A 9,399-nucleotide genomic window follows, 5' to 3' on the forward strand; every position below is an offset into this window, starting at 1 on the left:
ATATTTAATATATTTGCATCTAACGTATTGATAACTTTCATTTTCTTCGTAATGATTATAAATCATCTTTTTATAAATCATTATTTATCTTTTAATTAAAATGTGTCAGAGCGCAGTTGGAACGAGGATTAAAATTACATAACTTAAACGTAAAATGAAGATTAAGGAAATAACTATTATTAAGGTGAGCTAATTCAAAGGTGAAAATTGCTTTTAAATAAGATAAATGTCGTCAGTTATTTATAGCTGAGCTTCTATCTCGTATCTATACTCTTCGTGTGAAATTACAAACAAATCAAAACATTATTTTGCGAATCTAAGAGAACTTGTGTGAAATATTTCGAGAATGTCATGATCTTACATTCTAAGAGAACGTGTCAGACTTTTCACCTTGATGGAGACGTCGATACAATTGTTGATCAAGAAACGAGAACAGGCATACTCGGTATTACTGTGAAATGTGCATTCCATGATTATCAGGGCGCATCGATGTGAAATATGCATTAAAATTCCAACGACAACGACGAGAATGAAGAAATGGAAAAGATTAAATAACGAATCTAATCAAAATCGAAAAAAAGAATGCAATACAGTAATTCGGTAAATGCGATAAAGGAAAAAGTAACAAGATACGATCGGAAAGAAGATGTACAAGAAAATTAGTAAACCGACAGACTGGCAATGAGGTAGATCGTAGTATAAAAATGAAGAGAGGAAGAAAGCAGAGGGGAAAGGAAAGAGTACATTATAAATTCAAGTATACATAGGTATCGTCATATATGTATGTATGTAGATCGGTAAAATTGTTTCACTTATCGACACAAATTAACCGGAATGCTTTGTCACGGACTGAATACAGGATAGAGCTGATACCTGTCGCTGTTTTTACGTGTCCCATGTTTGGGGGACCATGTGACCTGTGAGGCGTGATATATTCCCTATGTTAGGGCAATGTATCAATCAGATCGATCAATGTAGAAGCGCTTAAGCACGCTTGTCCAATGTAATAGGAAATACTCTAATTTTTTTGAAGTTGGTATTCAGTTGGAATTTGTGAGACACGAAGTCCCATATAATTATGTTACGTCTACTCTGTACTTAATCGATGCTATTACAATCTAATACATATCGCACGGTGCATCAAATATGAAACCTACGTACAAATAATATATGTAACAAAACATTCACAGTTCATATTTCATTTAATAATTCTAATGAGCATTCATAATCGTACATACATACAATAAGAAAAACAGAGTAAACATCTATAGAAATAGAAACAAGATTGGGATTTCATTTATTATGTCACTATAACTGTAACTGTAATCTGTACGTTCAGTATAGTATGTCAAATATACAAAATAATGACAATTTATCTCCCAACTAAATGGAACATCACGATATATAATACCTCGAATACGATCTACTAATGTCACCTTCTTCTCAATAATAAGGTCTTCGAGGATTGTTCTAAAAATAAAAGGAAGAAAAATAAACATTTGATTAGTGGTTAAGTATATGAAACATAACTTTGGTATTGCGAAATTTTTTAGATGTTTGACAAAATTACCAAAGGATTAGGCCTAAATCTGTAGGCAAGCATCATTCTCTTTCTGTAGGCATCGAATTCATCGTCGTCCCTGGATACACCATCCGGTCTTTCGGAACCTAAACCAGCACTGTCGAATCTATTGGTTGCTCTATAGAAAAATGAGAAATGTCGGTACAACATCGAAGATATTGGTATTAATAAATGAAGTAGGAAATGGTCACAGATAGATCAAATAAAATGCTAAGGAAATTCAATAATACGGTAAACTTCTATCATAAAAATAATTCACATGTATTATATGTTTATATGTGAAATTAACGCGAATATAATAAGTACAATCAGTCAGGAACTACTTACTTATTAATAGGTTCGATGCGACCATTGCCTTCGCTACCTAATCCTTGTCCTTCGCTCCAACCAAGTTTTTGTAGCATGTGAAATCCTAAAGAATTGCAAACTTCGTTAATTTGGTTGTCAAACATAACTTACTGACAAAAAGATACATATATATTTTAATATATGTAAATACATGGACGCGCAAAGAAAGGCAGGCTGCGTACCGATGTTATCTTCTTTTAGTTTGTACTCCTTGTAATCGCTAAGGTCAGGTTCCTTCCCTTGATTAACTGCGTTATATTGTTCCATAAATTTTTTAAGTTCATCCGGTGGCAAGATATCACCAATATGATGCTTTCCTTCTGCTTGGGCCGTCAATTCTTCAGCCCACATTTGAGTAGCCTCCATTTCGGCAGATTTGAGTTTGTGTTCCCAAGTACCACCTTCCGTCTCTTCGTCACTGTCGTATTCGTATTTGTGCTTACCCTGTGCTTCTAAACGTCTTACTTCTTCTCTTTTTCTTAATAAGTTTTGGTAGAGAAGATTTATCTGAATGAAGGTTAGAATAAACGGTGAGTGAGTTGGCAGAATTTACACATAGTTGAATTAACAAAGTACTAAGCTCGATCTTAATCTTAAATCTTAAATGAACGCTTGAAATAAAACAATTTTAAAATAAACAATCTTGTCACCTTGTAATGATCTTCGGCTTTTTTCCTTTGCTCTTCAGTGAGATCTAACGTCCCCAAAGTTTGTCGTGCATATTGTATCAAGGCTGGATCGTTCCTTGATATTTTAGTTAACATAGGGTTCTTTGTTTCCGTACGTTGCACTTTTGGTGATGGAATTATAACAGCCGGTTGTCCAATTTGTCCAGGAATCGCGATACCTGGCTGTGAAAAGCCACTACTACTTTGCTGTTTATTATGGCTGGTTAACGTGTTCATTTCTGCTACAGGCACCTTATTATCTGGATCACCCCATCGGCTACGTCTTTTTCGTTTACGTTCTTCCTTGTTGTCTTCCTTTGATCGATCTGTAGAATTGTTATCGCTCTCTCTCTCGTTTCTTTTCTGTTTAATGTACAAATAATTATAATCAATAATGGTAGATGATGACACGATGCAAAAATAAATATACATTATATATACCTTGTGGTGAAACATGCTTGTTAGAGGTAGGACCTTGATCGCTATCGTCATTATCGCTGAGAGCTTCTTCCGGACAATAGAGTTCCGCGCCGGTGTTTTTATTTTCCTTAACGGATTTTTCGGTGCGAAATTTTGCCAATCCCCTGTACTGCATATAGGCTGCACTTTGCTTTTGGTGCAGAAACCTTGATTAAAACAAAACTTAAAACTTCTGACGAGTAACATAGTCTCCTAAATTAAATTCCTTTAGATTAAAAGAGACACAATAAAGAGGGAAAAAAATAAAAGAAAAAAAAAGAATAAGAAGAAAGAATAGAAGATAACAGGTGTTTTATAAGAAAACAGCTCGTATATTCGTATGTTCGTCCAATATGTCACGCCTTTGATTCGTCAATTACATTGAAGAATTTAGGTATTGTCTTTGTTTTATAAAAGGAATATTTTATAAACTAATTAGGGGAACATACTCTAACGTATGTTGTTTTACAGAGGATAAAATAGTAATTATAAATAATTGTAAATAAGAAATGAAGATAGACATTCACGTTTTGGACGCACGATATATGTATGATTAGAAAACTTATTGGTCAAATTTTAATTACAATTTCACGTATCGTTATTATCAAATATTATCGGTAAGATTTCGCTATTTGATTAAAAAGGAAGTAGAGAACGGAGAAGTGATACAGACAAAGCAAGCATTGTAATACATTACACCTAGATGCTGTATCTAGTGCTTGAAATAGAGCAATGTTGTACAAAAAAGACGAACGAACGATACGTAAGGTGAAATAAAGAAAATGTGATATGTGCAAACGCTACACGTATAAAGACACTATAGATGGGGGACCAGAGAGGACAGTAGTTACCATAATTTAGGATCTTGGGCATTCTTCTCTCGTGCTTCTTATTCGATTTCATCCCCACAGTCAGTGACGATGCGTGCCAGCTGCTCAGCCTCTAGGGGACACACTTAGAAGCCTTTGTCAGACATGCGTAACAACGCTAAAAGCTCTGGATTTTGTTTTTGTTTCTGTAGTGTAGAACACGTATTCGTCTACACGAATGATCAGCACGAATTTGCTTTTTGCAAGTTTCGTATTCGCCCACGCGTCTTGTATTCGGCGTATCGCGCGCGCGCATACGCATACGCACGCACACTTACATATTCTGGACTGCGCGAACAAGTAATCCATTTTACAAGAAATAACTTGTTCTTCGTAAATATAAACATGCGGCGATACGCCGAAACGAAGAAATAAATGAAAATAATCGACATATCGTACCTAGCTGTTCAGAGGCTTGTAGATCAGTCAATGGCCTCACTGGTGGTGGCACTTGTACATTAGGTGGTCCCATAGGTACCTGAGCGACTTGATTAGGAAGAGGGTAACTGGACGACATTAAAGAAAGCGGCGGTCTGGCGTTTGGAATTAAGGAAGGGGGTGGTACATTCGGAGGTGGAATATTAAAATTGGGCGCTGGAATTGAATTCATATTCGAGGCAACATTGTGAACTGGTGGTGGAGCGGACATCATCACAGATGGTATTACATTTGGCTGTGGGACGTTTGGGACATTTGGCACGTTTGATGCATTCGGTACACTGACCACGCTTGTCTGCGTAGCCGGAATCGATATTACGCTTGGTGGCATTTGTGTCATTCTCGATAATATATTAGGAGGAAGAATGTTTGGAGGTGGTAAGTTTATAGGTTGTAATGGTGTAGGAGGTGGTACACCGCATTGCTGTCCGGTTGAAGCTAAGTGTCGTCGCGTACTCGATTCTGATGACACCAATAATGTGGACGATAACGAAGATAATGACAAAGAAGTTGATGGCGATGATGACGGTAACGACGACGACGACGACGACGTCGACGACGACGACGGCGGCGGCAGCAACAATAACGGCGATGGCGACAGCGACGACGACGACGACGGCGGCGGCAACAATGACGGCGACGACGACGACGACGGAGTCTAAACAATATATATATATATATATATATATATATATATATATATGTCGGGTGCACATTGGAATTTGGATTGGGGCGTGAAACGAATCGTCGTTTGGTTTACGCATTGTCGATAAGCAATAGAGAAGACATTGACTAGTGCAGATACGATTATTATAGGATTGGACAAGGAACCGTGGTAATTAGATACTCGAGAAACTAATGACAATGATCCTAGGCTCAATAACGAATCCGCGGTCGACGGGGTGATGGATGAACGTGCTCACAAAATCTAAGTCGGACTCTTTGTTAAAACGTGGAATATCCACCGAGCGTGCAGACGTTACGTAACTCGCTAATACGACTTCACCAGAGAGAATGACTTTCCTTCGCGATTATGCTGCAGAGGAAAACTATGATGGGGTGTGTCTAAGGACACGAGATTCTTGGATTCGTCGAGGATAGCCTTCGTTTAGAAGGTGAGGGAAATTGGCGTTGCTGCTAATTGGTCAATCTCCATATCGGTGGTTAGAAAAGATGCCAGCCGCCCTCGAAGGAAAGTTGCTAGTGGGAGACGCCGTTCGTTGAAAGAAACAGATCTCCCCCATCTTCCCGTAGTTGGGACAAAGACCGTTTATCTGTTCGAAGGACTCCAGGTAACCAGATATTAGTGTTTATAACGGCCCTCGGGCTAGCCGATCACGCACTGTCGAGAGACATCGACATCTGGCAATCATCTTTCTCGAAGAATAGGAACTGCGTGTGGCCACGGGACAGAGACCGTTGGAATGTTTACTGTCATGTGTCGCCAGAGATATTTCTTTTAAGGAGAGCTATAGAATTACTTCATACCTTTGTTAGGCAAAACGTTCATCCCTTGACCGCGGCTACGTTCGGCGACTGGCTATCGCCTCGAGCCCAAGCTCATTATCACAAATCTTGAACAAATACAATCGGATCGAAAGACGACAATTGTTTAATTACGCCTATGACAGAATCTAGATTACGGTGTTAAGGGATTTTCCCGGGGTTCCAAAGGGAGGACTCCGATGTCCTTTCATCTCCGACATATATATATATATATATATATATATATATATATATATATGTCGGAGATGAAAGGACATATATATATATATATATATATATATATATGTCGGAGATGAAAGGACATCGGAGTCCTCCCTTTGGAACCCCGGGAAAATCCCTTAACACCGTAGTCTAGATTCTATCATAGGCGTAATTAAACAATTGTCGTCTTTCGATCCGATTGTATTTGTTCAAGATTTGTGATAATGAGCTTGGGCTCGAGGCGATAGCCAGTCGCCGAACGTAGCCGCGGTCAAGGGATGAACGTTTTGCCTAACAAAGGTATGAAGTAATTCTATAGCTCTCCTTAAAAGAAATATCTCTGGCGACACATGACAGTAAACATTCCAACGGTCTCTGTCCCGTGGCCACACGCAGTTCCTATTCTTCGAGAAAGATGATTGCCAGATGTCGATGTCTCTCGACAGTGCGTGATCGGCTAGCCCGAGGGCCGTTATAAACACTAATATCTGGTTACCTGGAGTCCTTCGAACAGATAAACGGTCTTTGTCCCAACTACGGGAAGATGGGGGAGATCTGTTTCTTTCAACGAACGGCGTCTCCCACTAGCAACTTTCCCTCGAGGGCGGCTAGCATCTTTTTCTAACCACCGATATGGAGATTGACCAATTAGCAGCAACGCCAATTTCCCTCACCTTCTAAACGAAGGCTATCCTCGACGAATCCAAGAATCTCGTGTCCTTAGACACACCCCATCATAGTTTTCCTCTGCAGCATAATCGCGAAGGAAAGTCATTCTCTCTGGTGAAGTCGTATTAGCGAGTTACGTAACGTCTGCACGCTCGGTGGATATTCCACGTTTTAACAAAGAGTCCGACTTAGATTTTGTGAGCATGTTCATCCACCATCCCGTCGACCGCGGATTCGTTATTGAGCCTAGGATCATTGTCATTAGTTTCTCGAGTATCTAATTACCACGGTTCCTTGTCCAATCCTATAATAATCGTATCTGCACTAGTCAATGTCTTCTCTATTGCTTATCGACAATGCGTAAACCAAACGACGATTCGTTTCACGCCCCTAATCCTAATTGCAATGTAAACCCGACATCAGAAGTGGGATCAGTGCCGGTTATAACAGTGCAAGAGCTTACGACCATCGTGCGCGAGTTAATTCTGTTGCTAGTGCAAAAATCGAGTGTGGAACCTAACAATTTTTCGCCGCCGCGTTTTAACCCTGAAACCGCGGGCTTCGACTCCGCTGCATGATGCGCAGCTGTTAATTTGATTATGGAGGAAAATCCTTACAATGCAGTGCCCTGAATATAATTTCAATAACGAACGTCGAATCGACTTCTACGTAGTGGAAGCACCAACTGGTGGATCAAGTCATCCGGGTGAGTCGTTTCCATTTTACCCCGATTTTGGAGCCGAGTGCTCACTAATTAAAGAATCCGTAGTCTTGAGATTTTCTGGCAAAAGAACGATTGATACAGTAGTAATGCGAGGAATAAGAAATATTTGTACTAAACGCACATCTCAAATCTTGTCCGTTGCAGGTGTTAGTGGTTAGAGATAAATTCTTCATGTCCTCGCTTATAGTTATTTAAAAATATGATATCGCGATTGCTCGTTAAATTTCAAGCCAAGGTTTTGACGCAATATTACACAAACTAGTCTCGCTATGTGTAAAACAAAAATAATTAATGCCTGTAATAAAACCGCTGAAAACGAGATCGATGTTAATGAAGTTGACAATGAGGTACATGGTAGCGATAAAATTCGATTAATCTTTCTTTTCGAAAAATTCAAAGATTCATTCGTTACGGGTTTCCTACGTACTCGCGTAAATACAGGCCAGTTAGAAATACAATTAATTGATCCTAACATCACCGTACAAAAAAAGTCCTTATAGATTCCGCGAGGAAGAGCGCAGAATAGTACGTGAGAGAATAAGCGAATTAATTGGAGCCAAATATCATAAGGCCTAGTAATTCACCGTTCGCGAGGCCTATGTTACACGTGAAGACGAACGATGGTTCAGATAGATGATTAGTAGATTTTCAAGAACTAAATAAAAATACGGTCGCGGATCGGTATCCTTTACCCCTTATTGCAGATCAAGTCGCGAGATTGCAAATGCGAGATATTTTACTAGTCTGACATGGCCAGCGGATTTCGCCAAATCCCTATTCATCCTAATTCTAGAAAATATACAGCAATGGACGATTTGGACAATAAGTTGTTGTTTTCTTCAAATTCTTTTGTGCCTTTGTTCTGTCCACACGACGTCCTTTTATTTTCATAATCGTTTTTCCGAACGGCGATATTGCGCTGACTCCGTTGAAACAAGGATTTTTGCATTTTTAGACAACCCTAATAATTTTGCAACTAATACTTTTCTAAATATTCTAATTTCTTCCTTGCTGCAATTTTAAAACCATCAAAGCGTTTACCACAGAAGTACCCAGAAGTAGTCGTACCAAGTCTTCGGTACCATTTGATCCCTTTTCTAAGAAGGCATAAGAAACCATTTGGTCGAAATAATTTATACCACACTTTTCTTCATTGTATTCGACAACAGCTGTTGGTTTTCATGTTGCGAGCGAACGAAATGAGATCGTGCTTGAGATTCCTTTGGAAACACGTATGGCACCCAACGTGCCATTCGTACATTGTTGTTTATTTGGATGATGTTCTAATTGTTGCCTACTCCATAGATCGAGTTCTAAAAAGACCATACACCGTATTAAATACCCTCGTAAATGCCAGATTTTCATCTAATTCTTCTAAATGCTCTTTCCTAAACATATCGGTACTCTATTTGGAACATGTAATTCATAACGGAGAAGTCCGCCCCAATCCGGGTGGAATGCAAACCTTGAGTTCTTTACCTGAACCAACGACCGTCACACAGCATAGACAGTTCATAGGTTTAGTTTCTTACTTCCGAAAATTCGTCTCTAAATCTTCACAGGTAATGAAACCTCTATGCACACTTACTTTCGGTAACAAAAACATAACGTGGACACATAAACACGAAAAGAGGAGGCAAAAGGCAACTTCCATCCGGACTGATGCTTTGGCGTTAACGATATTTGACCCTGATTATCCGATAGGATTACATACTGACGTTAGTTTGGATGTATATGGGGTTACTTTAACGCATAAGGTTGAAGCTAAAAACAGGGTAGTGAAATATTACAGAAAAGGAACTAACCTTGCGGAATCTAGGTATCATTCATATGGACTAGAGACGTTAGCAGTCGTTATACGCTGTTAAACATTTTCGCCACTATTTACATGATCGGGAATTTCTTGTCGTTACTGATTGTAATTCCTTAAAGTCA

General features: G+C 39.1%; 1 pseudogene; it reads right to left on the bottom strand.

Annotated features, from left to right (window-relative positions):
• Window positions 1-1,270: 1,270 nt before the first annotated feature.
• LOC138189437 (SURP and G-patch domain-containing protein 1-like) lies at window positions 1,271-8,583 on the bottom strand (annotated as a pseudogene).
• Between the last annotated feature and the right edge of the window lie 816 nt (window positions 8,584-9,399).

Source organism: Bombus flavifrons, unplaced genomic scaffold (assembly GCF_040668555.2).
Source record: "Bombus flavifrons isolate JBK064 unplaced genomic scaffold, iyBomFlav1_principal scaffold0042, whole genome shotgun sequence".
Lineage (NCBI taxonomy): Eukaryota > Metazoa > Arthropoda > Insecta > Hymenoptera > Apidae > Bombus > Bombus flavifrons.